Source organism: Anas platyrhynchos, chromosome 7, assembly GCF_047663525.1.
Source record: "Anas platyrhynchos isolate ZD024472 breed Pekin duck chromosome 7, IASCAAS_PekinDuck_T2T, whole genome shotgun sequence".
Classification (NCBI taxonomy): Eukaryota; Metazoa; Chordata; class Aves; order Anseriformes; family Anatidae; genus Anas; species Anas platyrhynchos.
Window position 1 is genome coordinate 33838562 of NC_092593.1, and position 26515 is coordinate 33865076.

The window sequence follows — 26515 nt, forward strand, 5'->3', positions numbered from 1 at the left end:
TGCTACCACCAAAGAAGCTTTTGTAATGTGAATATACTTTTACTTACAACTGAGTGGAGAGAAGCTCATTTTTTTCTAAATTTAATTTCTATTCCTGCTTTTATTTTTCCATTTTAACATAGATTTAGAACATGATAATTCCAAAAATACTCCTTGCTTGTATATGGCTCTTTGTAGCTCAGAACAACACCACAGGACATCAGAGGGACAAAATGAAATACAGATAGATGTGGTATTTCTGTATCCTGCCCGTATATAATGAAAAGGTCCCTACTGATGAAGAGTATTTAATCATACTTTATATTTGAGTGTGTCCATATACATATGATCTCTTTTTTCCCAATTAGATGGAAAATAGGACTATTCATATAGTAAACCTCTTTTTTTTTTTTTTTTTTTTACATGAAGAACTGCAGGTAGGATAATCTGGGTTTAGTTTATATTCTGTAACACTGAAAGCTCTGTAAATTCCATTGTTTTTCCTGGGAATGCACAGCTGCACTTGAAGTTACTACTAATGAAGCAGTATGTTAGGATACAGAAATCCTTACAAATATTTAATCTCTTCTGGTAAACGGACTGTGACTGTGATTCCTGGAGCTGTTCCTACACACTCCTGTGTGTTCAGCCCTCTCCTAAGGTCCGAAGTGCCCCTTTCCTGGCTAAATGATTTTTCCTGCAGTATCCCTGGCAGACCTTTTTTGACATTCCACATATACAGACCACCAAATTAATTGTAGAAATAATTTGCTGGAATCTTCCAATCATCCTTCTTTTCACTTTGTTTTGCTTCCATTGAAGGTCTCTCTCCTACCAGATAGAGCTTTGCTAGGCAACAAAAAGTATGCTTTTTCAACAGGTGTATGATGAGAGTTCTGAAGTGTGGTACTGATTTTTAGAAATGACAGTTGTCCTTAATTCCAGCTGAGGTCTGTGGGTGCCACAGAAAACCAGACCTGTGTGAGCTCAGAAGAGAAAGCAAAATGCTGGCTGTTCCTACACTGAGGAATTCAATATTTCTTGAGCATTGACATGGATTTGATGATTCAGGTCAATGCAGCATTTCCTACTATCTTTTTTACTTAAAAACTTTTTTTTTTTTTTTTTTTTTTTCTTGAGAAATAACTGTCTTTGTTCTAGTCATGTGTTTGTACAGACATCACTGCTGCACTGGACCTGATATGAAATTGTTCATAGTTCAGTGAGAAGCCATTTAAAAATCAGTCCTGGCTCCACAGATGCTATAAACATCCATTTTGATCGGTTAGAAAACATGGTTGCTTTTAGTAAAAGTACAATCTGGGATGATTTTGTTTTGATTGTTCAACACTGCTGATGTTGAAAATAGGTATGTCAGCATTCGAAAGATGGTCCTGAGGCACTCAGATTTTTTAATAGCAAGCAAAATTTTCATTAACAGGCAATTTTAAAAAGCAATAACATTCATTTTTTGGACTATTAAGCATATAGAGTGTTTATATTTCCAGCAAAGAATGAACTAATGGAAAATAAAATTCTGTCATGCACTAGTGCCACAGCATTGCAACATAATGTATGTGAGGCTGATTACAATTCAGCCTTTCAACAGGATTATACATGATCAAAGCTTCTGGAGTGAGAACTATGTAACTTAAATGATCGAAAACAGTTTTAATGTTTAACTTAGTCTTCTCTCTCCTTTCAAATCAAAGCTCATTTCTTGTTAATGCCTTAAACTAAAAAAAAAACAGCTGTCGATCTATATACCTTCCTAATTACAGGCAGACGTGTTCAGTGTCATCTCCGTTAGATATACAGCCTACGCAGGTGCATGTTACTGATAAGATTAACTGTATTTGCCTAAAACGATCTGCCATTTTTGCTAAGTAACAGATCAGTGCCAGTTCACGCAAAGGCAAAACGCAGTCCTTCAAAGTCTGTTTCCATGCTGGTGTGAGAGAACTTCCCAGACCTCTTCAGGAGGTTGCACCTCCACTGAGAAGTATGGCCCAACTCTTCTGCAGTGCCATGACTTTCCGTGCTCACCTGCGACTTCTCTGAGAGTGATAATTCACTTTGGAAGGCCTGGTACGTGGAGTGGTTATCCATCACGATCAGCACATCTCAAACTGTCAGATACGCTTCCTGGGGGACTCTGTCAGATGTTAACTTAATGATTTTAAGTCACTAAAGTTTCTTCTGAATTTTTATGGACATTGGCACAATGCCAATGTCAAGAAAAATTCTGTAGTGTTGACAGAAGTAGTAATGAGAGCTAACACCAAACCTCTTATTAAACCAACTCTTAATCAGTTCCCCAAAAAGACTCATGAAATCAAAAGCAGTCTTCTGGTTTTGATACAGAACTCTTGAAGACCTAATCTCATTCTCTTTATTTTCCTACAAGCTGGTATCTACATCAAGTAACTTTCTGAAGGGCCTGGTAGCTGATGCTGTTTGATGCTTGGAACAAACCCAGGGCTGCTTCACAAGGACCAGAACAGGTTTTCTTCCATGACTACTTTCACAATCACATTGATACATTGTCTTAGCAAATTAAACCTTTGTTTTAATTGCTGCTGCTATTTTAACTCCCACTAAAGCCCACAAGGCAGAATTCTCAGTTCATCTCTGCAATCCCTGTCTATTAGTTAATTATCCCAGACCCAGATTTGTAGAGCTTCTTTCAGTCTTTACAGGTGCACTGCTAAGCTGTCTCAGTGTACAACTCTGTCCCTCAGTATCAGAATATTCAGAATATGTGGCCTAGGAAGGACACAGAATCAAATGGCAGAGGAAATCTGCTTGCAAGTGTATTTAACAGACAAATCAAATAAAGGAACTATGTATGTAAGTACTTTTCTTGAACAGACAACGCTTGTCAGGAAAATTTCAAAAGCAAAATAAAAGGAAACGTTTGAACACAAAAAAATAATGTCCCCTTTTCTCCCCTTTCCTCCTCTTTTCCCCTCCAATTTCATCCACCATTCTGATGGAGGAAAATCCAAAGTATTTTGGCCATAATATATTGGGTTAATTGGGTTGCCTGCTCTTCTAGAAATATATACTTTTTTAATGAAAAAAAATATTTTTCTCATATTTGATGGCTGCACTGAATTCTTCCAAAAAAGAAATTTATGGTACACATGGTTACCCGAAAGTAAGGAAAATGAACTATTTTGTTTTAGGACTGTTATCAAATGTCTTATCTATATCATCATCAGAGTGTTTTATCTTTTTACTAACACAAAATTATGCTTATATTAGAGAGTGAAGAGACAAGTTCTGTAAATTAGCACTTCAAAGGATTGGCTGATGTCAAAAGAGATGCAATTTGCACAACACTTTTTACATCTATTTTCCTTGCTTCCAGATCTCTTCGGAAATCATTATGGAAAGTGTTGAACTGGCAACTTCTGACATTGATATGTTGCACTACGTCTCTGCAGCATATTAAAACTCTCTGTAAGCTTCTAGCGTACTGATATGCATCAGCCAGAAACAGTAGACTTTGTCGTATTCTCATGTTTTTCTAGTGAGACTGCCCTCAAGGCAATTTACAACACTGCTGTGAACATATGAAATCCTTCTTCCACTGAGAAGTCAGCTTGCCACTGGACTTAACGGAGCCAAGACATCATTTTCATTCACTGGAGTGAGGCACGGCTTGGACAAAACAACGGTGTGAAAATGAGCGAGTCAGCAAGCTTTTGGTATGTTTGCAAATGAGAATCAGACACAGAAATTCATGCCCCAATTTTAAAAAGCACATAAGGAAAAGATTGGCCCTCACAGTTGTAGCAGCAACACAACACGTATAACCAAGTCCTGAAATCCAAAGCAACATTTATCAGCCCGTCAGCCCTTGCAACAGCATACGTCTACTTTTATTTCTGCACTTAAAATTGTCCTTGCTTCTTTTTCTGAAGGCCCCCAAGATCCTGATTATGCCTGTCAGTGAATGTCTATATAAAATAAACAACACTTGTAGACAAAGACAGGCAACAGCATTGAGCAACCTTTTTTTTTTTTTTTTTTTTTTTTCAGTTTCTTGTACAATAACAATTAATCTTTAGGTAAGAATTTGCGTATAAATTAAATTCACTTCTTTTTTACTTTCCTTAAACAATTTATTCTGCTAGTGAGCTGATAAAACTTTTGTTTGGTTCTTTCCTATTTAAAATTAGTAACAGTTTTAGGTTACTGATTGTTTAGAAATTGGCAATGTGGAAGAAGAATGCAATTCCCTGTGCTTTTATCTATCAGTTGTGTGGTGGGTGTTTATTTTTATTTTTTTTTGAGTCCACAGATCTGCCTGGAAAGTGCAGTTAAGACGAGGGAGCTTATGTTGTACTAATGACAAGTAAATCCATTTCAGGAAAGGCTTGCGATTGAACTGCTAGGGAAATTTGCTCCTACCACTGTTAATAGCAAATTACAGTCTGGAACCAGTCAATGACCTTAACTGCATTAGAAGCTATTTCTCTTTTTATGCAAATTTGAAAGACAAAAAAAACAAGTGACTTAGGATTCATAACCTAATTCTCTCTCCCCCCTCCCGATTTCTATTAGTTACCGTATGAACAGGATGGAAGGAAACTGAACTTAGGAGTTTTTAAGAGTTTCTAAAAGTGTTAAAAGTTTTTAACGATCAGCTCCTAGCAGCTCTGTCATGAATGCAGAATGCCCATGAACTCAAGAAACAACTCCATTTTAATGATGTCCATTTTCTTACCCAAACTGAAATAAAACATTGCCTCCCTATAATGTAATAGGTTTCTCATTTTGATTACTTGTTCAGATGCCCTTGTGCTACAGCATGAAGGCATCTGAACATTTACCTTTCCCTCTGCTCATACTGGTCACCAGTATTCTTTGCCAAAAAAGCCAGGAGAGAGAACGTCATTAGGTACTTTAACAGGCACCAGACATTTGCTAGCAAGGAAATTTGAGGAGGACCAAGTAATGTTATCAAAGGCAGAAAAAAGAATTTCTCTACAACATTTTTTGTGTCTTCCCGAGCTGCTCTTCACTCTTCAGCACACCGTAATTTTTACATGGCTTTGTGTTTCCCACAATTTACCAGAATGTCGACAGATTGAATGGTTATAGGTTTTCATGGCAAGAAAGGGTATTACAAAAGTCATAAGCGAAAAAAGCAGCACTGGAAACCTGTTTCCTTATGGATGCTCCAGTCGAGCTGTTATAATTTCCAACACAGTCATAATTATTTGAGCAGGGAAAACATCACACACTAAATGCGTATAATTATTTGGATAATTTTCTACTTTGGACAGATTGCGACAATCTTACATAAACACTGGCACAAAGCATTAGGGCTGTCTGATTTTTGACCCAGATCTGATTATTTTGCAGTACACACAACCGTGCTTCCAGTGGTAGATTCCCCCATGTAAAGTTCCTAAATGCAGTAAATAAAGCCATCTGCTGTGGAAGCCGGGTTTTTAAATTATATGCCCTGTTAACCACTGGTCTGCATATGGAGCTATTCATGTCTTAAAACACAACTGTGTGCCTTTCTAAAAGGAGTTTTGTTCTCCTCATATTACATATTTCTGGGCCAGTCATCAGATATCTTTATTCTTACATTTACTTGTGTCAGACTGACTTCAGTCTTTTCCCTTTTTATTGATCTTTCTTCTTCCCTTCTACTTCATACATTCTCTTCATCTCTATCATAAATACAAATTCAATAAAAAAAAATCAATGAAATTGGATATTTATTTAAAAATATAAGTGTAGCATACATAAATAGCAAACAAATAAAGTATCTTGTATGGAAGGGATCTCAGCAGCCTCTAGTCCAACTTAAACATCCTCCTCTCTGTTGAAGTGAGTGAAAAGCACTCTTAAGTAAGGGGAATTTCTATGGTAGTCATGATTTTTCCGAACCTGCCAAACAGCTGTTTAATAAAAATAAAATTCTTTGTTTTCCTCTTTGATAATTTGTTTAGCTAAATTGTTGTTGGGTGAGCAAGTGGTTAAATTGCTATTTCCAGTACTGCTCTTTTGCTCCAGTCATTCTCTTTAGTCACTAAGAGTGCTAGTTCTGGTTAGAAGAGGGGAATGAATATAAGTTCGTGCTGCAAATTTCCATATGGAAGGAGCATTGTGTGCTGTTCCATCAACCATTCTGTCACCTATGCAGTCTGTATGGGTTATTTCAATAGGGATAGTTCAGTATTTGTCCTGTTTTTTATTCTTATGGGAGAAGATATAATACATCAGACACTGATCTCTCCTTAAGGAAACTGGGGCAACATCTGGATTGATACCAGCTAAGATTCTGCTCAGCTGGATTTATTTTTATCTAAGTCCTAGAGACTTCTTATTTTATTTTATATTATGTTATGTTATGTTGTGTTATTTTTTTAAGAGGTACTTTTATTTCCTACACCAGAGTCTTGCCCTGTTAGTCTATGCCAAGGCTTCATGGCTCTTGGTGATTCTGGCATTACAAATGTTCCACCAGTCACACAATTTGCAAAAAGGAAGTTAAAACTATGGAACAGTACTGTGGGTAACAATAAAATGTAAACATACACCCCAATAGTATATGATCTTTTGCAAATTTTTAGATCTCTGGTCTACCTTTCAGCAAAGCTCATGCTTCTGTTTGCCCTAATGCCTGTGTTTGAAGTATTAAATACCCTAAATGAGGCTGGAAAGACTAAGTGACATTTTTTTAAAAGCTACCATTCTCATAAGGCAAATCTTCCAGCATCACTCTGAAGATAAGGATTTGAGTTTTTATCAGTCAATCCACAGCTTATTGGGGCTTGTTTCAGTGGTCAATTACCCTTGTTGTTAAAAATCTGTGCTCAATGTCTACGCTTACTTTAAACCTTCATTTTCTGTCATATCTATTAATGAAAATACAATTTTATGAAGAAAATAAGGAACAGGAATAGCTACAAGAAATACTGAGGAAATGAATTGGAAAAGATCTGAGGCAAGTCTTGGCTATTTCTGAATCTCAAAAGCGGCCAGAACTAAACCAGAATTTTTCACATGAACCAAGTACTGAGCAAACATTTCTAAATTATTCAATCAGTTGAATTAAAAATACAAATTAGTATCTTTAAGGTGGGATGTTTTATATAGTAGCTACCCTCACTGACTCCTAGCTTAAAGATTACTTGAGGATGAAATACATATTTTTTGTGATAGACTGAAAACCGTTTCACATTAATCATTTCAGAGAGGGCAGATAAAAAATCAACACCTTGATGGAAAATATAATGAAATATCCTGATTAGATAGATGTAACAGAGTGTTTGAAATGCAAACGTTGAAAAATGGCTAAATTATTTGACATCCATTTTTTTTTTCCATGTTCTTTTTCTCTGTAATTTTGCTTTTTTGCTAAAGGCTTAATCCTGCTACTTTTAAAATGGTACATTACCCACAAAATCAAATGAGATCCTGAGGGAAGTATTCAAAGAGAAGGAAAATGGGGATGTTTCTACTTCTAATTGCCATTTGGCAATTAACTGAAATGTCTAAATTAGAAGAATAGTTTCCCTCAGTTTACCACACGATTGATACAGAAAGGACATTCAAGCAGGCAATTCAAAGTGCTAACCTAAGTTCTTGCTATGAATGGTCTTTTGGAGGTCCTGTATATTTTCCCCTAGACTGCACGAAGAGCTTACAAAGTGTAAGATAATTACTTAAATTTAGGGGATGTTAATAGCCCTGAAAAGTGTTGGTAGACTCCTGAACAAATAAATGCCACCTGATACCAAATGGTGGGCTATTATGCCATATGGGCAGTTAATCTAGAACTGCTTAGAATTTATTGGCAAATAAACTAGTTAGAAGTGGATATAATTCAATCCAACCTTTATCTAGGAATTTAGTGCTATAAAAAAGTACACTGAAAATCTATATAGAGAACATTTTGCAATTAATTATAATGGTCTTTTTTTTTTTTTTTACATCATTGTGGCACCAGTTTTTATTAATGAGTAATGTACCCTGTACATTAAGATGCCTGCAGGCATCTTAAGAAAAACGTCTCATTTTCACAGAGCTGAGATGGTTTGTGTTTAGTTAGATTTTCTGCATGCTCACATCAGGAAACAATTTCCTTAGGACTGCCTTCAACTTTGTATATATTTGAAATATTTCATTTCTTTCCCTTTTTCCTTTCTTCTCATTTTTCCTTGTGACCGGCTACAGCATTCTTCTGAACTTCTTCGTCACGGTAAATATGCTGCAAGAACAGCACAGTGACACAGAAAGCAAAATAGATCCATCATTTATTCAGCTTTACAGGGACAGGCTCACAGAAATCCGGATTCACTCCCTGTTCAATCACTCTTCTCCATACTAGGAATATGGTTGTAAAGCAAAACAGACCAGCTGCAGTTTAGTAGGTCATTAACTGTTTTGAAAGCTCCATCATGTCTCTTCTTACTGACAAGCAGTCGTATGCACTAACAGAGCACCCATATCTGCAGGGGGAGAGAACTGCATCCTCTCCTCTTACATGACATCTTCATCCTTTTCCTGCAGGACTGTGCCCATTTGGAAAGAATAACCTATCTGATATATTCTTCATCATTGAACATACTTTTTTTTTGGTGTGTGTTTGTTTGTTTGTTTTAATTTATTTCAGACTGGTGGAACTGTGTTATTTCTGGTTTAACTGGGCTTTTCTCTTTGGTATTTCCTAACATCTTAAAAACTGCCCCGCTTCACACTTCACAACCTGTCTCAACTTGAAGGCTTCTTGTCTCTCACCCTTCAAGCAAGACCTAGTTTTGCATAATTTACACACTTTGCAATTCAGAAGCTTTTTGGATGATATCCCATAATGATGCTCAGCTCTTTTGTTTCAAAGACAGCTTGCTACTATTTGACGGAAACATCAACAGAAGCCCATAGCAATGAATGATCATCACTAACTCACGTTGGAAAGTATGTTCCACAAACACAGTCATCATTGTTAAAAAAAAAAAAAAAGTGTTAAGAGTAAGAATATAGACAAGGCAATGATGAATAATTAGATAAATAAAAAGTTTTTTTTTTTTTTATATAAAAAAAGGTATATTATTCTTTGATATAACCATGCTCTGGATTGATTGACATGAAAGCCATAGCTCCACTGTGCCCTATAACTAGTGGTAAATATTTCGCTTTGCATTAGGAATGTTTAAAGGACTCCACACTGAAACACACACAAAAAAAATATTAAATCTAACATTAACTATGAAGTTAATATAGCAGAATGTGTAGATTTAAATAACTGTCAACGTGACTTCTGTTTTTCCTTTATCATATTTTTATGTGCAATCTACCTGATTTTAAATGTGATGCTTATTGAAAATGCAAAGTATGCCATACATAAAACATGGACACATGTCCATGTTTTGTGTGAGAAATTTAACTTTGCTTCGTGGTCACATATAGTATAGCAATATGTATACTGTCCTCCCACTAGATGGATCTGTTCTGTTCCCTCTCCCATATGTATTCGCATCTGCCATAGTAGGAGGTAACCAGTTTAGAAATGGAGAACAGATCCTTGGACCTAATTCTGATCTAATTTACATCACTTAGTAACAGCGTTAGCAGCCCTCTGTGCTGAACATCCACTTTAGTTGTGATTTCTAACCCCTTCACCCAGTAAGGATTTCTTTTTGTCAGGTAATTCCCACATACATTGTAATACAGTTTCTGTATGTACGGACACTGGCAGAAGCAAATCTGCTTTAGCATTTTGAGATGCATGGGAAGATCTGAAATATTTTTATTTTTGAAATATCGCCTTCTGTGTCTTCTGTTGAATACAAACAAGGTTTGTAAGTTTAGGTTTTTAAGTTTCTTTCCCAAGGACAGCTTTTTCTGTCTTAATCCTTTTTGCCATGTAACTTTTCTGATACGGATCAATACTGAGCACGGTATTACCACTGTACCTAAGAGCATTATAAATACCATCGACATTAGTCTCATTTCACATACATCTGAATATCTTGTTCAATTTTTTGGTTTCATTGAACAGAGACCTTCACTGAACTATCTCTGATAGTTTTGTCCAATTTCAGAGCTGTTACAGTGAACTGAATCCTGTTAAATCCTACAAACCCTGAAATTTGTAGAAAGTAAACAGGTTGGTCATAAGCACTAGCTTCTTTGGTCCCTTCTTGGATGTTTTTAACAGTGTTTTTTTTTTTTTTTTTTCTTTTTTTTTTTTCTTTTTTTTTTTCCCAATTGTTCTGTATAATTGCATTTAGGTTCCCAACAATTGGTTACGGTGATGTTTGGCAACACTGACACAGAAAGCATGATGCAAGGGTAAGGCTTTTCCTTTAATTGTAACTGGAATTCTTGAAGGAAAAATAAAACAGTAAAATTGGACACTAGTAGTTATATAGAAGGACACATAAAAGCACAAACAAATAATTAAGTCTGTAAACTCCTTATTAAAAACAAGAGAAGGATGGGGTACTAGATGTCACCTTGTACAAAAACTGGATATTGACAGCAGCAGACCAATGGAAGTCAGAAATAGGGAGCATATCAAAAAAGATTAATTCTCAGTGGAAAGGTGATTTTCTCCTAAGAAAATGCTTAATGCTTGCTGTGAAGTTAAAGAAGAGCACACAGCAGAAAATGATACCTGATAGCAACCACAACTTTGCTGCTCATAAAACTGTTAACTAAGCACACACAGTATTTGCAGCTCAGAAATGTGCAACTTTCCATAAAAATTTCCATCTGTGGGAAACTATGTGTATTGAAATTCATAGAAATGCTTGCTCACTGCAAAAATGTTCCACGTCCAAATTAGATGCCTTTCGTGAGGCAGTAAAATATTATAAATTCACTATCTTCACCTGCACACTTTCAAGTTGATTTTACACTAGACTTGTAATAGTATCAACATTGGCAGACTTCTACCACTGACAAAGTAATTAGTATATGAATACTGAGGTCCATTTCTAACTTCACATAGACAGTCACAACTGTGCACTGGAGGACATCTTAGAGTTGATCTTTCTTCCCTCTCTGAGGCTGTGTCTTTAGGTAGATGTCAGTATCACAAATGACAGCAGGGACTTATTTTCCCAATCTTGTGTGCTTAGTTAGGGAAGATCAGTCTGCACTGGATCTTGGAGGCTCTGTACAATTTTTGTTCTCCTCAAGGGGGAACACTGCCCTATACACAGGATAAGAAAGGGGAAGGTGAGGCTTTCCTTCCTGCCACCCCCATGCTGAACAATTCTTGCTGTTAACATCCGCCTGCCTAATACCCTGTATGTCAGCACTGCTAGGTGAGCACTGATTCCACAGCGAATGCCACAGGAGAGCAAGGAGGACACCATGATCCTTCACGTCCTTCTAGCACTTTCCACAAGGCTTCACCACCACACATCCTGTATCATTTGCACCTGCACCCTTAGAGGGCCTGCAGCACCTGCTAGCAGGTCCCAATTAACCAAGTGATGGTTCAGGTGCACTCTGACATAAAAAATGGGGAGAGAGCACACTGCCCCTCCGGCAGGAACAGCCCCTGCAGCAGGAGGTGTGGAGGACACAGGACTGCATCCCCTACTCTCCTATGGAAAAAGAAACAGCCTATCGCAGCTCAACCTGGAGGAAGGTACAACTTTTGCTGTGACTACTAATGGATGATGCTCTTCAGGGTTTGTGCCGACTGGAGGTGCTCACTGAGCTACTTTTACACAGTGGGGCTGAAGCATTTGCTGCCCTGGAGGCACAGGTGCCTGCCCTCAGGCCTGTGCTGCTTGCTGGGCGGCCTGCCACCACCTTTAAAAGCCACAGGCCTGCGGCTACTCCACTAGCACAGCCTACTCTGTGGCGGCGACCCACACATACACCACCCTGCCCCGGCTTGGGGGACGCTTAACAAAATGTCCACCGCCCCAGCCGTCCCCTCAGGGCTGTCCCCTCCCCTCCCCGCCCCAGGCTGGCCATTGGCTGCTGCTTCGTGCTGCTGCTGCAACAAAATGGCTGATGGCCATTTGATTCTGATATAAAGATTTAATTCTGTTATAAAGGAGTTCAGGAGAACAGTTTTTCTCCGAGAATCTGTATTTCAAGATAAAGCTCTTTATGATAGTATCCACTGTATATTCCAGCTCTGGAATTCCAGTTTTATTTCTCCACCAAAGACCAAACCCAGCTAGAGATAATGCTTTTGCCTGCATGAACCTTCAATAGATGTGTAAACACAATACAAAAAATGGTATTACTGTATATTTATATTACACTGTGGTGAGAGATCATAAATGAGGATCTCTCTAGAGTGCTTGGAGCTGCTCAAGAGATGTTGGTCTAGACTGAGACCACAGCAGGGCTGAGGTGATGTTCCCAAGGCACAGCACCCTACCAGTCTGGGTACTTTCCTTTTCTGAACCTCATACACAGATTCAGATATGGACCCAGCTGCTCACTGCAGGTTTAGTTGGCTTTTTAACTGTGGCACTCTCTGTTACAAGCTAGAAGCTATTTCTAAAGGGGAAGCTTACGAGAGCTTTACGTTGTACTGCAGGATAACAGGCTGAAAGATGTGTCTGGAGCTCATCAGCTCCAGGCTTGTGCTTAAAGCATGGGCCCACATCAGAGTTGGTCCATGCTGCCCAGGATGATGTTCATGTGAGTCCTGGAAGTCTTGAGAGATGGAGGCTCCTCTTTAGACTGGTGATGCCACTGCTTAACCATTTCTGCCAAGAAATTCTTATTTTCTTGCGTGTAGTTGCAATTTCCTCTCTTGCAACTTGTGGTTACTCCTGTGTGTCATTTTGCTGACTCTGTCTTAGGAGGGTGTGCTTCATATCTTCTCTGTAACCTTGCCTTATGTTGCTGAGCACAGCAGTAATGTTTTCCTACTACAGGATATCTCCACAGTGAACAACACCTGTTTGTTCAACCCCCGTCTATAATTACGTTGCTCCAGCCTCAATGTTAGTGGCCTGTCAGAGGTCCGTGCCATTTCAGCCTCCATTCAGAGGGCCATTTTAGTGGCCCCGCACTGGGTTTGTTCCAGTTGTCAATTCCTGAGTACAGAGGCTCAAAGCTAGACAGGGCATTCTGGCTGCCGAGGAGGGGGATGCAGACACTCGACTTCCTTTATCCTTGCTGTGCTCACTAATCTGCACACTATCAACTCGAACTGAAATCCTTGGCCAGATGAGACCCCAGGGGTCCTTTTCCAGCCTGTACTGTTTGATGGGATATTCTGTCCACGGAGCAGGACTCTGCATTTGCCTGCTTATTTTATCAACTTCGCTTTCTACTCCTCTAAAGCAATAACGTAGAGCAGCAGTGCAGAACGAGAGCCTGCAATCTTGATACTGGGTATTACAGCTTCCTTACTCTCTCATAGCAGATGCATCCGGAATATCTGAGTTAGCTTTAAAGTTTTGTGCCTCTTAAAAAATGAGGAAAAGATGTCCCTTTCTCAAGTGTCTTCTGGATTACTTTGCAAACTGCAATAAACTACAAAGCAAAATCTGAAATCTGGTTGTATGAGTTCAGGATAATGTGCTAGTCACTGTTATCTGCTGTAGTGAGTGGAATTGAAGGTACATCAGCCTGGCACAGATAATGATTCCTCTGTATCTCTTTTGCTGAGGTACTTGGAATATCCACCCTACCTTCAAAAGACTGTAAAATCTGACAATTTGCAGGTTTACATTCTGAATTTTTATCTTTTGGCAGGGTCTGCCAGCTATATTGAAATGATATTGTATCATGTACGGGGAAATAGAAAGCTATCATCTCAAAATAGACCATAATATTGCACCTTATTAAAAAATACAAGTGGATTTTGTGCCAGCAACCATGACTTATGATAATGACTGTTATCAATATGCAATTACTTCTGTTACCCTAGAACATATTGACATTCATTTACTTAAAGATAATGTAACACATTTGTATTCATTGAGGTAATCTATGGATATGATTAAATGTGAATGCCCATCTTATACCAAATAGTAAAATGAAAAAAAAATATATATGTAATCAGACCTTCTGCAGTGCTAAAAATAGGCTGCATTAAATTCTGGAAATTGTATTTGAGCTTATTTGAAATGGTGTCAAACAACCATAAAGAAGGAAAAGCACAACTTGGGTGATTACTAATACCTACCTCCATCTGTAGTAATGATGTAGGGGGAAAGCTGGCAATAAGGAAGATTTCCAACTGTAGTTCTCTGTTTGTGGACTGCAGGGCACACGGTGTAGGACAGAAGTCCATTTAAATGGTGAATCAGCAGTGCTGAGTGAGAGTGGTTCTCCGGTGTCAGGTTGTTACAATGATGGTAACTTTGAGGTCCACTCCAGAGCCACGAATTATCCTGAATATTTTGAGCTTAGAAGTGTTTTGGTGGTGTTTTAAGAATGAAGCTCAGCACGTTTGCTTCTCTAATTATATGGTACGAAACGTTAAATGCGTTTTTACAGCTAACTATGTATGCTGTTAGCTGAGACTAGGATTTCTGGACAAAAGCCTTTGGATGGTTCCTGGTTCCTTGCTTGAAAATTACAGGTATCCCAGAGAACTGCCAGCTGCTTCAGAGCCGGATTGCTGATCCATTGTTCTTTCTTTCCAAATAACGAAGCTGCATTTTGTCAAGTATCACTAAATGTGCAGATGCATTGCTCAGGATTTTTCTGAAATCTGTACAGATACAATACAGATGTATAACCTTGAACCGTATGTTGTGGAAGGGCATGCTGCCTTAGTAGGTGTTTCTAGCTTAATATGATTAAGAAGAGATAAGAGGAGACTGTCTTTACTTCCTTGGCTGTCAGTAACTGCAGAACAAAATAGTGATTTCGAGAGGTCCCTCTCCAGAATGTCATTGTCCAAAGCTGGAAAAGAGGAAGCGAGATTTCTCAGAAGTCTATTTGTTACAGACTGGGTATGATGGGCAGCAGCCAAGAACTCTAATGTGCGCAGTAGTCCCAAGCCTGTGTCTACCAAACTAAGCTTTTAAGGTAAAGTTAAGCATCTATTGCTTTGCATGGGGCCTCACTGCAGTATTACCAAAGCTGTTAACAGTTTCTCTTCCCATTTATCTGACAATCAGTTTATTTCATAATGTGGTTCAGGCTGTCACTGAGAAATCCCCCTTCACTTAGGGGGATTTTGCATCAAACCTGGAAGAAAGGTCTCTCACCTGACTTGGGGCTGACGGCTTGTTTGTCTTGTGCTGCAGGGATGTCTGTTCCTCCTATGAATAATTCCTTTTGAATGGGCGATGCTTATCTGTGCTGAGAGCTCCCGCTGGAGCTTGCAAATGCTCGTGAAGCGGTTTCATCCATCAAAGGCTTTATGTACCTCTGTGTAAGCCAGTGAGTGGGTCCTGCTCTGCGCCCTGACCCTAATCGTGGGCACACACTGATGCAGGGAATTTAATGCTCTGGGGCAGCATCCGCAGTCTGTTAATGTGGTCAGGCTCGTGGTGCCCCCCTGTAGGTCAGCCTTTCTATCCAACATCCCTGTGTGGCAAGAAACTGCTATTTCCACTGGGCAGTCACTATGAGTTAGTGAATATGACTGACTTAGTTTGCTGCTCAGACCAGCAGCAAAAACAAAACAAAACAAAAAAAAAAAAAAGAAAAACAAAAAAACACACTTCTGTTTCTTATCATCTGGAGTTTTTCTGTCTGGAGCCTTTAAACCCTGTCTATTATTTCTGTGCATGGGCTATTGCTACTAAAAGGCACGGTGTCAAGCCGATGAGCCTCTGGCATGGGGCAGCTCCAGTAGCAGGCCTTATTCCCCAGGAGGAAGCTGCGTTTCCCTGCAGGGCGTCTCCTGGCAGACAGCATTCCTTGAGGAGAAGGCTGTCCGCTCTTCAGAAGCTCTAACGGTAATGCAGCTGGGGTCGGAAGAGATGGCCTAAATTAATACCTGTCTTCTGGAACTTTTCCTTCCAGAATCCTTAGCTATGTTCTTGCAGATGGCCCCAGTAATACGCCTGGAGGGAAAAATTCGACAATATTGAACTCCTCTGCAACACAGAAAATGGAGACTTTTAAAATAAACATACTAACAAAGTCTCCTGCCAGAAACTCTTAGAAAAAGCTTGAATGCTGTAATTTATTTTAAAGTGGCCAGATCTCGACATATAATTTTTCATCAATTATTGTATAAACTATTTTGGATTTTGAACAACTGTAGTAGGTTTGACAAGCACTTGACTGACATCATGTTGATTAAATATAATTTCCTCTGACAACCCCAGTGAGACCTCCTACTCAGAGTAAATGTGTGAGCTAATAGAATCATCTCGTTAAATCTGCTCTTACATTTGAGAATACCGGAGTGACACCAGGCCCCCTTCTTCTCCTGCACAGCTCAAATATAAGTCTTTCTGCTGGTTCATTTTGGTGTTGCCATTTAAGCAACATCAATGTTTGGGCAAGTGCATCAGGATATTTATACTTTGTTCAGAGTGAGAAATTTGGAATTAGAGTTTTCTGGGGAAAGCTAGGCTGAGTTCAAGCACAGAACCATCAATTTCCAGTTCTGTGGGTGATCAAAAGCCTGCGATAGCGCAGGTCTATAAAGACAGTGTCACAAGATCGGATTGATTTAGCGGTGATCTTCTTGTCTCAGTTTTGGTGGAATAAAGTTCTCTTAGGTAATAGGGTTGCTGGGAGGAAATAAGGCTCTACATACACCTTATTGCATAGTCTCTTTAAAAGATGGATTTTTTGAGAACAAGAATAAATTTTTGATATCAGGCATGATAGGAATAACTCTTCTCACTTCATAGGAATAAATCATAAAAAAAAAAATCATAGATCCTGTAGCTTTGCTTTAAAAGAAGCCAATATGTTGATGTTTGAGCACACATCACTGGTGCAGCCCAGGTTACCTGGCAGAAGCCACCTGGTCACACCTGGATATTGATAAAAGCAGTGAGTAAGGTTGGGGGAGGCACTACTGAGTACTGGTGTTCATGTGTCTGCATTCCGGCTGCAATTCCTAATGCTGATAGCAATAACTGAGGAACAAAGTCTCAGAAACAAAGATGTGGTTTTGCAGTGGAAAATTCCACTAACCTTGCATGTTGAAAAGTCATTGTGCAGGCGGGGAGTATGTTAAGCAGCTAAAGGGAAGGTCCCACTGTCCCAAAACAAGGAGGATAGCTATGAGGAACAGGATGAGCAGTGCAAAATCAGTGAAAACAAAAATCACAGGCCCTGTAGTCACAAAAGAAGAAGAAAAAAGAAAGGAGAAATTACTGGTTGGTCAAGTACAATTGTACATATGTGGTATAGTAGTAAGCGTCGAGTAGTTTGTGAACCTGTAGTACTCAGTCAGTGAGGAAACAGGGGAGGCATCAAGCGTCGGGTACTAGGGAGTATTAGGTTAGGGTGGGCTTCTACTGGGTACTCCTGCTTGCAGGACGCCCAGCATTGCAATTGTGAATAAAATAGCTTCACAGAAGACCCTTTCAGAAAAAATGAAAAGGGAAAAGAGGGCCTGTACACCTTGAGTGCAGTGTATGCCACTGCCTGCCACTGCCTGTCTCTTTGTATTCTGCTTTGTACAGAGCTGGGCACTCTCATCACCTAGATAACACGGCACACCATATTAACCAGAACATTTAATGGAGGTACATCGCACTGTTCCAGGTCTGACAATAAATTAATTTTATTTCTGTCTACAGTTACGAGTTTATTATCCAGACGTTAATGGTTATCTGGGGAATTTTTCTGCTGGCATGGGCGTGATGCTTTCAGAAGTGAGATACTTATGTTCTGATGTAAATCTGCTTTACAATAACAATTTATAATAATAAGTAATAAAACTGCTTTACAAGTGAATGGTAACTGGGAGTGTACACAGAGCTCCATTTTCCTTTCCCAGCAGGAACTGGCAAAAACTTTTCAGATGCTCAAAGAAAAATGTAAATATAACAGTGCCATTTCACTATTCACAAGGAAGTGAAGATTCACACGTCTAAATACAGGGTTTAGAGCCTGAATGAGTAACTCACAACATCAAGTAGCTTTAAAAAGCTGAGTTACTGTCGTCCCTTTCCAGTCACAGACTGTCTGTGAGCAGGGTTCTGGTAGCTCGGGGCAATGAGCAGCCTCAGTTGGTGTTGGGAACTCGTGTGTGTGTGTGCTGATTGACATAACCTGAGCCTAATCCAGAGAAGTCGCTGTTTTATGGCACAGCCTGGTTCTCTCTTGGTGTGCAGCAGCAAAAACTTGCTCCACCAAGAGAAATACCTCTTGTCTCTTGCCATCAAACCTCATGTCTTTCAAGCAAGACCTTGGTAGTCCTGTTCAAGGGCTCCAGCTGGCTGTTAGTGTGGCTCTACATGCAGCTGTGGGGAAATACCTCTAACCTTGAGCTGAATGCTTCCACAAAAGCCATGTCAAAACGCTGCGCTACTTCGGGATTCTCTAATGGGGGGAGGGATGAGGGTGGGCTGGGGGTGTCTCTTCTGATGCTAATTTTAATGTCTATAAATTCAAGATACATTTTTGCTTAAATACATTCAACTCCCTGAATATATTCAACTCCCTTAAATAGATTCAACTCATCTGAACTCACCAGTAAATGATCATATTAATCTGCTAATATTTGGAAAACATGGTTGCTTTTCCTTAAGATATGCCTAGCTCCAATGTTGGGCAGTGCTTGGAGTGGGCTGCTTCTGTATCGCTTTCTAATTACAGACAATGAGTGGAAACTTGTTCAAGAGATCAAATTATGTAGTTATTTTGACATGTCAAGTGTTTCCCATTTTCATCTATTCCTTTATAGCATTGGGCTGCAAAAGTTGGCTCACCTGAACTTGTTTTGAAAATAAAATTTGGGATTAATTATTAAGTAACTTGAACAGAAAATTGTATTTTACACCCTAGCATCAATTTAGAAATGATTTCCACCTCAACATTTACTGTAATTTTATGCGCACAGGAATAGAGGTAGTAATTGCGATGAGAGATTAATGGTCATACTTTATGATGGAAGACTCCTATATTGCTGTGTTTCAGATAAATTATCTTTATTAAGTCCAGCTAGTTTGGTTAGCACTTGACTACAGGAAGCTATTTAATGGCTCTTGTTATAAGTTGCCTCAACTACCGGGGGCACGCAGAGTTTTGCAGTACCTTTCAGCTTTTCTGCTATCAAGTGTCTTAAAGTCTGAGTAGACTTTGAAATATCGAGTTGAATTTTATTTCAGTAACTTTGATATCGAGCTCACCTCCTGGGATTTTTGTGCCTTTCAAGTAGCCAACACATGATCCCACTGTCTGGTCGTGTCACCAGCAGAGGTCATTGTCACCTTCCACCCACGGTGGCCGTGTTGCCTATTGAGGCTCTTCCACTAGGATCTCCCTTCCCTTCAGTAGGTGACGGGAATCCTGGGGGGGTCCTGGGTGTAGCTGCTAAGTGTTGCAGCTTTCCTGCTACTTAGTCCCATTTCATGTATGTATGTGGTATAGTAGTAAGTGTCGAGTAGTTTGTGAACCTGTAGTACTCAGTCAGTGAGGAAACAGGGGAGGCATCAAGCGTCGGGTACTAGGGAGTATAAGGTTATGCTAGACTTCTACTGGGCACTGCTGCTTGCTGAACGCCTGCCATTGCAATTGTGAATAAAATAGCTTCACAGAAGGCCCTGTCTGAGAAAACTGAGGTACTTCTCAGTGTCAGGGTGGAGTAGAAAAATGGCAGGTGTTAAGACCAGCTGTATGGACGAGCAAGGCTGCTCCAAGCCAGTTGTGTCCCCTTGGATCTTCAGGAAATAACAGGCCCCCCAGCTCGTGTTCAGACAAAAGCAGGTCAACTCTCTTTTCCTGGACCTTTCTCCAGGGAGTTGAAGCAATACCCCAGGCTGGTGTTTTCTCAGCAAACCAGAACAAAAGCTGAACTCTTCCTAAGCATACACAGGGCTTTGTTTATGATGTGCGATATAACACAAATACAAGCAGGCTCTAGAAACTTCAATTCCTGAACGTACGATGTATGCGACAGATGGCAAGGCCATGGGAGCACGCTGGCTCGGGAAGGTGCTAGACATAACAGTGATGTGACCTGCTCACTGGTTTGGTGTGACGTGTTGCGTAGTGCCCTGAGGAACATCATTTCTGCAATGTTACTAATGGATGTTTCCAACAGCCCACAAATTTGCAGAGGCCTTGCTAGCTCCTTTCTTCATCAAGCAAAGAAAGGCTTGCAGTAAGAATAGCTTAAAATGATCAAACATTTGGTATGGACATTACTGAGGTGTGCCAACTCAGACTTTAAATATCAAGCTCGGCTTGCAGGAACTGATGTGCAGGCAGCTGCTATGGGCCCCACCTGCAGCCTCTGGGCTGTACTGCTTGACCTCGCAGAGCAAATGGGGATTAAATAAAGCTGGAAAGAAATGTACTGTACTGAACACAAACTTCTAGAAGGTTGCTGTTTTGGTATAATGTTTATGTATATCAAAAATATATCTAAATAATCTACTAAAGTAAAGATGGAAGTACTGCCTGAGGTGGTTTGTACCACTCAATGAAACTTATTTAGAATTCAACTTTGATCTTCAAGGTTTCATTTCAAAGCACCCGTCCTGCTTTCCTTGCAGGTGATCTTCAGCAAACCTTCCTGACCAGGGTAGCTAGAGCGAGGATGGCTGTAGGTGCTCCTTTGCATTTCCGAGCATTGCACCTTTATTTGCAATGACTTTGTGAAAACTTGTCATGTTGTTTCGTATTTTAATCTCAACTCCGATAAAATTATGTGGGTGGCCTGTGCTTGGATGGAGTTCATGCCTGCAAGGACACCTGGCTTGGTTCTGACAAAGTCCATGTCTGGAGCTGTTGCTGCAAACTTGTGAGTTCAGGCACAGCTTACTGCAGCAGCTGTTTAGTACCACAGGATTACAGGATTATATTTGCTCAGTCTGAGTTGTGAGTCAAGGCTTCCTTATCAAGTCTTGCAAGAATTTACGTTATCTCAGTATCTTGGATGATACTGAGGTTTGGGGGTGTTTGGTAGCTTCCTTCTACCAAAGATTTTGCTCCAGTTTAGCTTCTGTTGATTGTGCTGCCTATCCATTTCAAAACTGCTTTGTGGTCAAAGCAGATCTATACTTCAGAGTACAAATTTCTGTACTATTTCTGTATCCGAATCCTACAAATACTTTTAGGCATCAGTGTTAGCTGTACCAGTACTTCTAGGGCAACAAATAAAACGAGTTTTACGAACAAAAGTCAACTCTACAGGCTTTTCTTTAAAAAAAAAAAATAAATAATAATAATAATAATAATGTTGAACCTCATGTAACTAAACCCCAAGTAACCTATTCCATATGTAAATGTGAATATATATCCATACTCTGTCAGACTAGAAGCAACTTTGAGATGATTCAGGGGTATTGGATTTCCAGCCTTTGCTGTAGACAACGTGTCATTTGGCTTGAAAGGGAGATTTCAGATCAGTTTAGCGTGCTGAAGCACCTCTGTTTCTCAAATTTCCAACTAGTTTGTTCAAAATACTGTCACATCTTCAGGTTGACATTTTTGATTGCATTAAATGAGAGCTTTCTTTAGGAGTGTTATATACCATTCTGTTCAGCATTGGCTGGAAAGTAACTTTGGATATTTTTACATTAAAAAAAATGTCCAAGTTCTAGGGGATCTCAAGCAAAGCTTGAAAACAAAAGAATACATTAGCAAATTTAACTTGAAATTAGAAATTGAATTGCCTATTCACAAAATTTGTGGCTCATTAATTAAACTTTATTAAACTTTACCCTTTGAACCAGTTAGCAATTTTCTATGGATTGTCTTTAGTTTTTAAGAATTCAGATTTCAGTTGAACCTCAGTGTATGCAAGATGAGCTTAAATTTAGTTTGGTATTCATAGGTTTTATCCTCACGTTTTGTTTTTTTTTTTTTGAGAAACTTGCCAAATAAGTGGGTATTAGATGGTGATAATTGATGTGTTAGTGTAATTAAACTAAAAAAAACACTGATCATTATCAAAATTGTGAATATGAAGTTGGTGTTTATAGAAGTGTTTTTAAATGTCTGAGGGAAGTAAGGCTGTGTTTCATGGGACCACAATGAGCATATTAAAGTAGTATAAATGGTGTTGAGAATAAGTGGCTGTGACAATATATTGCAGGGATGTACAGGGAAGCCCTGATCTTTAAGATAACAGGAGTAATCACCAAGGTTTCAGTATGCATGGGAGGGAGAGAATTGACAATGATGTGCAAGTGATGAGCTTGGAGATAGCAGAGCATCAGCTTGCATGACTAGGAGAAGAGTTAACTTGAGTGGGAAGATCAGGATTTCCTTTTTTGTCTCATTGAGCTATAGCTGAAATGTCAACAGCCATAAGGAGATAGCAGAATAGGAAGGTGAGAGATGAGTCATTCCTTCAAGTGATGGTTGTATCTGGATTTCCAGAGAAGACCAGACTGGGGCATGGTACAGAGGGAAGTAAAAGAAGAGCAGGTAGAAAGTCCTGTACCACTGCTGGAGTTCAGATTCCCCCTCTGGAGCAGAAACTGAGAAGGTTGTCTGACCTTCCTTAAGGAAGATTAAAAATCCAGAAAATTAGATTTTATTATGTGAATTCCTCTGGCTCCTTTATAGAGGTCACTTCTTCAAATTACTTCTCTTTTTCCAGTTTCTGTGAATACACTCCTCTGAGATCTTTTAAAGGATCATCTTAAAGTATGCCCTGTCTCCATGCATCTGTTTTACTTTTAAAGCCTTGAGACAATTTCCGTTCCATATATCACCACTATCAGCAAGTCAAACTAAAGAGCTTATTGCTGTAATGATTCACGTATTTCATTCCGCTGTTGTATTTGTACGTTGGTTGTGGGGTTCTCTCCTTTTCATCTGAAAATGAGCAACCCTGTTTGAAACACAAGTGTGTTGCCTAATGGCAACAAGTCAATTGAGCTACTTTAAAAAAAATACATTATGATATTAGCTCTGAGCTATTTTGCATTTAGCTACCCCAGAAAGTGATAGTTTTCCCTGTGGAATGGTAGGGGAAGGTGGAAATGAGCAACTGAGAAACTTGCTTATGTAAATCAGCATCTTGTCACTGATGGAACAGCAGTGGTTCAGAGCAGTAGATGACATGCTGACTTTCTTCACTTTGTGCTGAAGTGTGCTGTTAAGCCAGAGATGAGAGTCTTCCTGCAATAACAGCCATAAGTTTTCCTACATTTGTTCCTTGGCAAATTGTTTGCCTTGAGATAAGTTTTCCCTTATTGCTGTGTCTTAATAGTTGACCTTGATCCTTTTGAAATATTTGAAGGAGAAAACTCTTAATACAGAATAGGACTGGGAAGGTGTTTTGTGCTATGTCATTGCATGCTAGATATGTGGGTATCCTGTATATACTTTTTTCTAGCTAGCCTGTACTTTGCATCATATTTCTGCCAAGAAATGTGAATCTAATGAAGTTTTAATATTCTCAAGACCTCATGAGGTGTTGCAGCCATTCTCCATTGGCTGTCAGCTTGTTGGTCAAGCCATGGCCTAAGAGCATACTCGTCTGCACTTGGGGTCACTCCTGTATGCAGGTGGACTGATGGTTGGATCTGCCTGTGATTTAAAATGGGCTTTGCAAGCAAGGTTGAGAAATAAAAATTTGGGAGACCCAGAGATATTCCAACTGGTAAACCAATTTTACCGGTTTACCTTATTAGAATGTTTTTACTGACTCACTGAGCCGAGGATTTCTGTTCCAATTTCAGGGACAGGAGGCTTTTTTTTGAGCTTTTTCCATCTGATTCTCAATATTGGACACTGCTAGATTTAAAAAAAGGCACAGTGGTTTGCTTTATTCAGGAATGTGTGTGCCTACAGTAACCCAGAACACTTGGGCACACGATTGCTGAAGTCTATCTTTGAAAAATGGGCTCCTAATTCCACTGCTGCCTTCCGTGCGTAGGGCGCAGCGGGGGACAAAATGGCGCCCGTGCTTGCCACAGGCAACTCGGTGCTGTGCTGAGGACTGAAATCTGTTTCTGGCTTTTTTTTTGGGGTACCACAGCACTTGCTTGTAGGGTATGTGTAGTCAGTATGTTGTGTGTGACTACGTCCTGCCAAGTGGAGGACTCCTCTGAGGTGAATACACGTGAAGTCCTTGTGCATTCCTTCAGGCTGCGGCCTATGCTGAGTGTTAGTGCAGTGGCACGTCATCCACTGTAACCACACCGCAAGGAAATGGCCTCCGTAGGGACAGACTGCGACCGTCACCTGGAGAGATGTGCTGCAGTCAGCCCAGGCCTCGATTCCTGTTAAAAGTGAGTATAAGTTCACACGTTTAAGTGTTGTTACTTGGTATAAATAAAATTCAGCGTTTTTTGTTGTGCTTTCAAGGAACGAAGTGATTCCTTCTGAATTTTAAACGGATTAGTTTAGATTGTGACAAGATTTATCCAAAAGGTTTGTCCTTCTGACACACGTGAAGCTTCTCTGTAAAAATACCATTGAGTACATTGATATACTGTAAATACCTTCTGCTTTGAAGAGCAGAGTCCCCACTTAACAAATTACTGTCACTTTTGCTATCAACTATGGTGGTCTACTTAACTTTTCCAGTCATATGTTGATATTCATCAACAGCCTCTTCTATGTATAAAATATTTTCATACTGCAGAGGACTTGAGTCAGGCTTGCATATTTTCCCTCAGGAAACAATATTAAAGCAGTCTGCTAGGTGTTAAAGGATGTTTTATGGTGTCTGTTTAAAGTAGCTCAGTTGACTTGTTGCCATTAGGCAATATGTTTTAATAACAGCTTAAAGCTATTTTGCTGTTAGCAATCCCAGAAAGTGATGATTTTCCCCTGTGGAATGGGTAGGGGAAGGTGGGAATGAACAAAATGATTACTTCTTGAACAAATAGGTATAACCTTCTGCCTTTATTTTTTTTTTTTTCCAAAATCATAAACCAACGACGAAACAAGTCTATGTAGTGTAACAGCTCATTACCATTAGAAAATAAATAGGACGATTATGTAAGTATTACTGATAAATGAATGTTTACCTAAGCAGCTTGGGTTCAATAGTAGATAATGGGGGAGTAGATGCTATTACTAACTATCACTTTCATGAAACAATAGTAAAGATGAGCAAAACTTTATTTTAGAAAAATATTGCCACACCAAGTTGGTGTGTGTGACTTGCTGTTTTGTCGAGCAGCACTGATTGATTGTAAATACTTGACTTAAGTTGATTACTGAGCAATTATATGCTCAAAATACATTGTAACAGGGATAGCACAAGCATAGCAAGAGTCCAAGCCATCTTTAGATCCACATATGCCAAGACATCTTTGTTCCCAGAGCATTAGATTGAAATGCAACATAGGACAGCACAGCATTGCAGCAACTTTGAGACCTCTGCTGTGTGCAACACTGATCTGTAGTAAACGTCACATTTGGAAATGCATCTGCAATCTTTGCTCCAAAAAAAAGATTTCTTTCTGGAAAAAGTTTGAAGGCATATCTCTTTGTACAGGTTCTCCTGGGTGTCAGATGCTGACTGTAACTCAGTAGGTGATACAGTGCAGATCTGTATTCCTGCAGCAGGGAGGTCCTGTCATTAAGTGCTGGATTATGTTCAGAAAGACAAATGCTGCATACAGAGCAGAACCTGTCATCCACTTGTACCATGTGGACAACCTGATTATTAGATGAACAGGTAGCTCCACAACAGTGCTTTTCTATAGCTCAGGAGAATGAGCAGCTAGTGGACAAAGCTCTTGAATTTTGTACTTTCTGATCCTGATCTAGGCTTAAGTATGTTTAACTAGAGCATCCTGAGAGGCCAGGATGCTCAACATCATGTAGGCCTAGTACTGGAGATCTGGTCAAGTCGAGATGTATTTTATAGTAAGGATAGGCTTTCGGGGTTAAATAAGTGGAAAAGACCGTGTTTGTCTCAGATAAAAGGTTTATAAGTACTTCATGATGCTGTGTTGCAGTTGGGCTCATAGAATGTAAAGATGAACATAGAAGCACTGAAATAACCCTTCACCTGTAGCTCCTGGGCATATTTTGCTGGAACCTCTGCAAATGGACGGGAGCTAATAAGTAAGTTAACTTCTTAAGGAAAGCTGTGCTTAGTGAATAGTCTGATGAATTGGACTAACATCCATGAACTGGTCAGTACAAGTCTCCTGCCTAGGCACAGCTGTTGTGAGCCACAGGCATGCTCGATGTGTTGAGTGGTTGGTGCTAAGCACACTGCAGGTGAGTGCAGGCACAGGCAAGGATCTTGCCCGTTGCCTTGGCATTATTGCCTTGGTCCTGGGAGCCCTGCTCCTTCAGGTGGCCTTCTGCTTGTGTTTGTGGAGTAAAAAAAATAAAATAAAATAAAAAAATGGCAGCAGTGCTGCAATTCGAGCAAAAGAACCTAAAATCACTTTAAATTTCCCGTAGAATTCTCAGGTTTCCCAAACAAGGCTGCATTATTTAACTGGTTCGGTGCATTTTTTGTGGAAGAGATGGAAAACCCGAAATCATTGCATAATCAAAG

At 39.6% G+C, this 26515-nt stretch overlaps 1 protein-coding gene across 6 annotated transcripts in view; it reads left to right on the forward strand.

Moving 5' to 3' along the window:
- The window catches only part of ZNF804A (zinc finger protein 804A), a 448502-nt gene that overhangs the window by 54088 nt on the left and 367899 nt on the right, over positions 1-26515 (forward strand). For 3 of the 6 annotated variants that reach the window (XM_072040469.1, XM_072040471.1, XM_072040468.1), the window contains exon 1: positions 11261-11611. The exons of the other annotated variants lie outside the window; for them this stretch is intronic. The gene's annotated coding sequence lies outside the window, so the exon portion shown is untranslated. Of the gene's footprint in view, positions 1-11260; positions 11612-26515 lie in introns of those variants that run through there. 6 annotated transcript variants of the gene reach the window in all.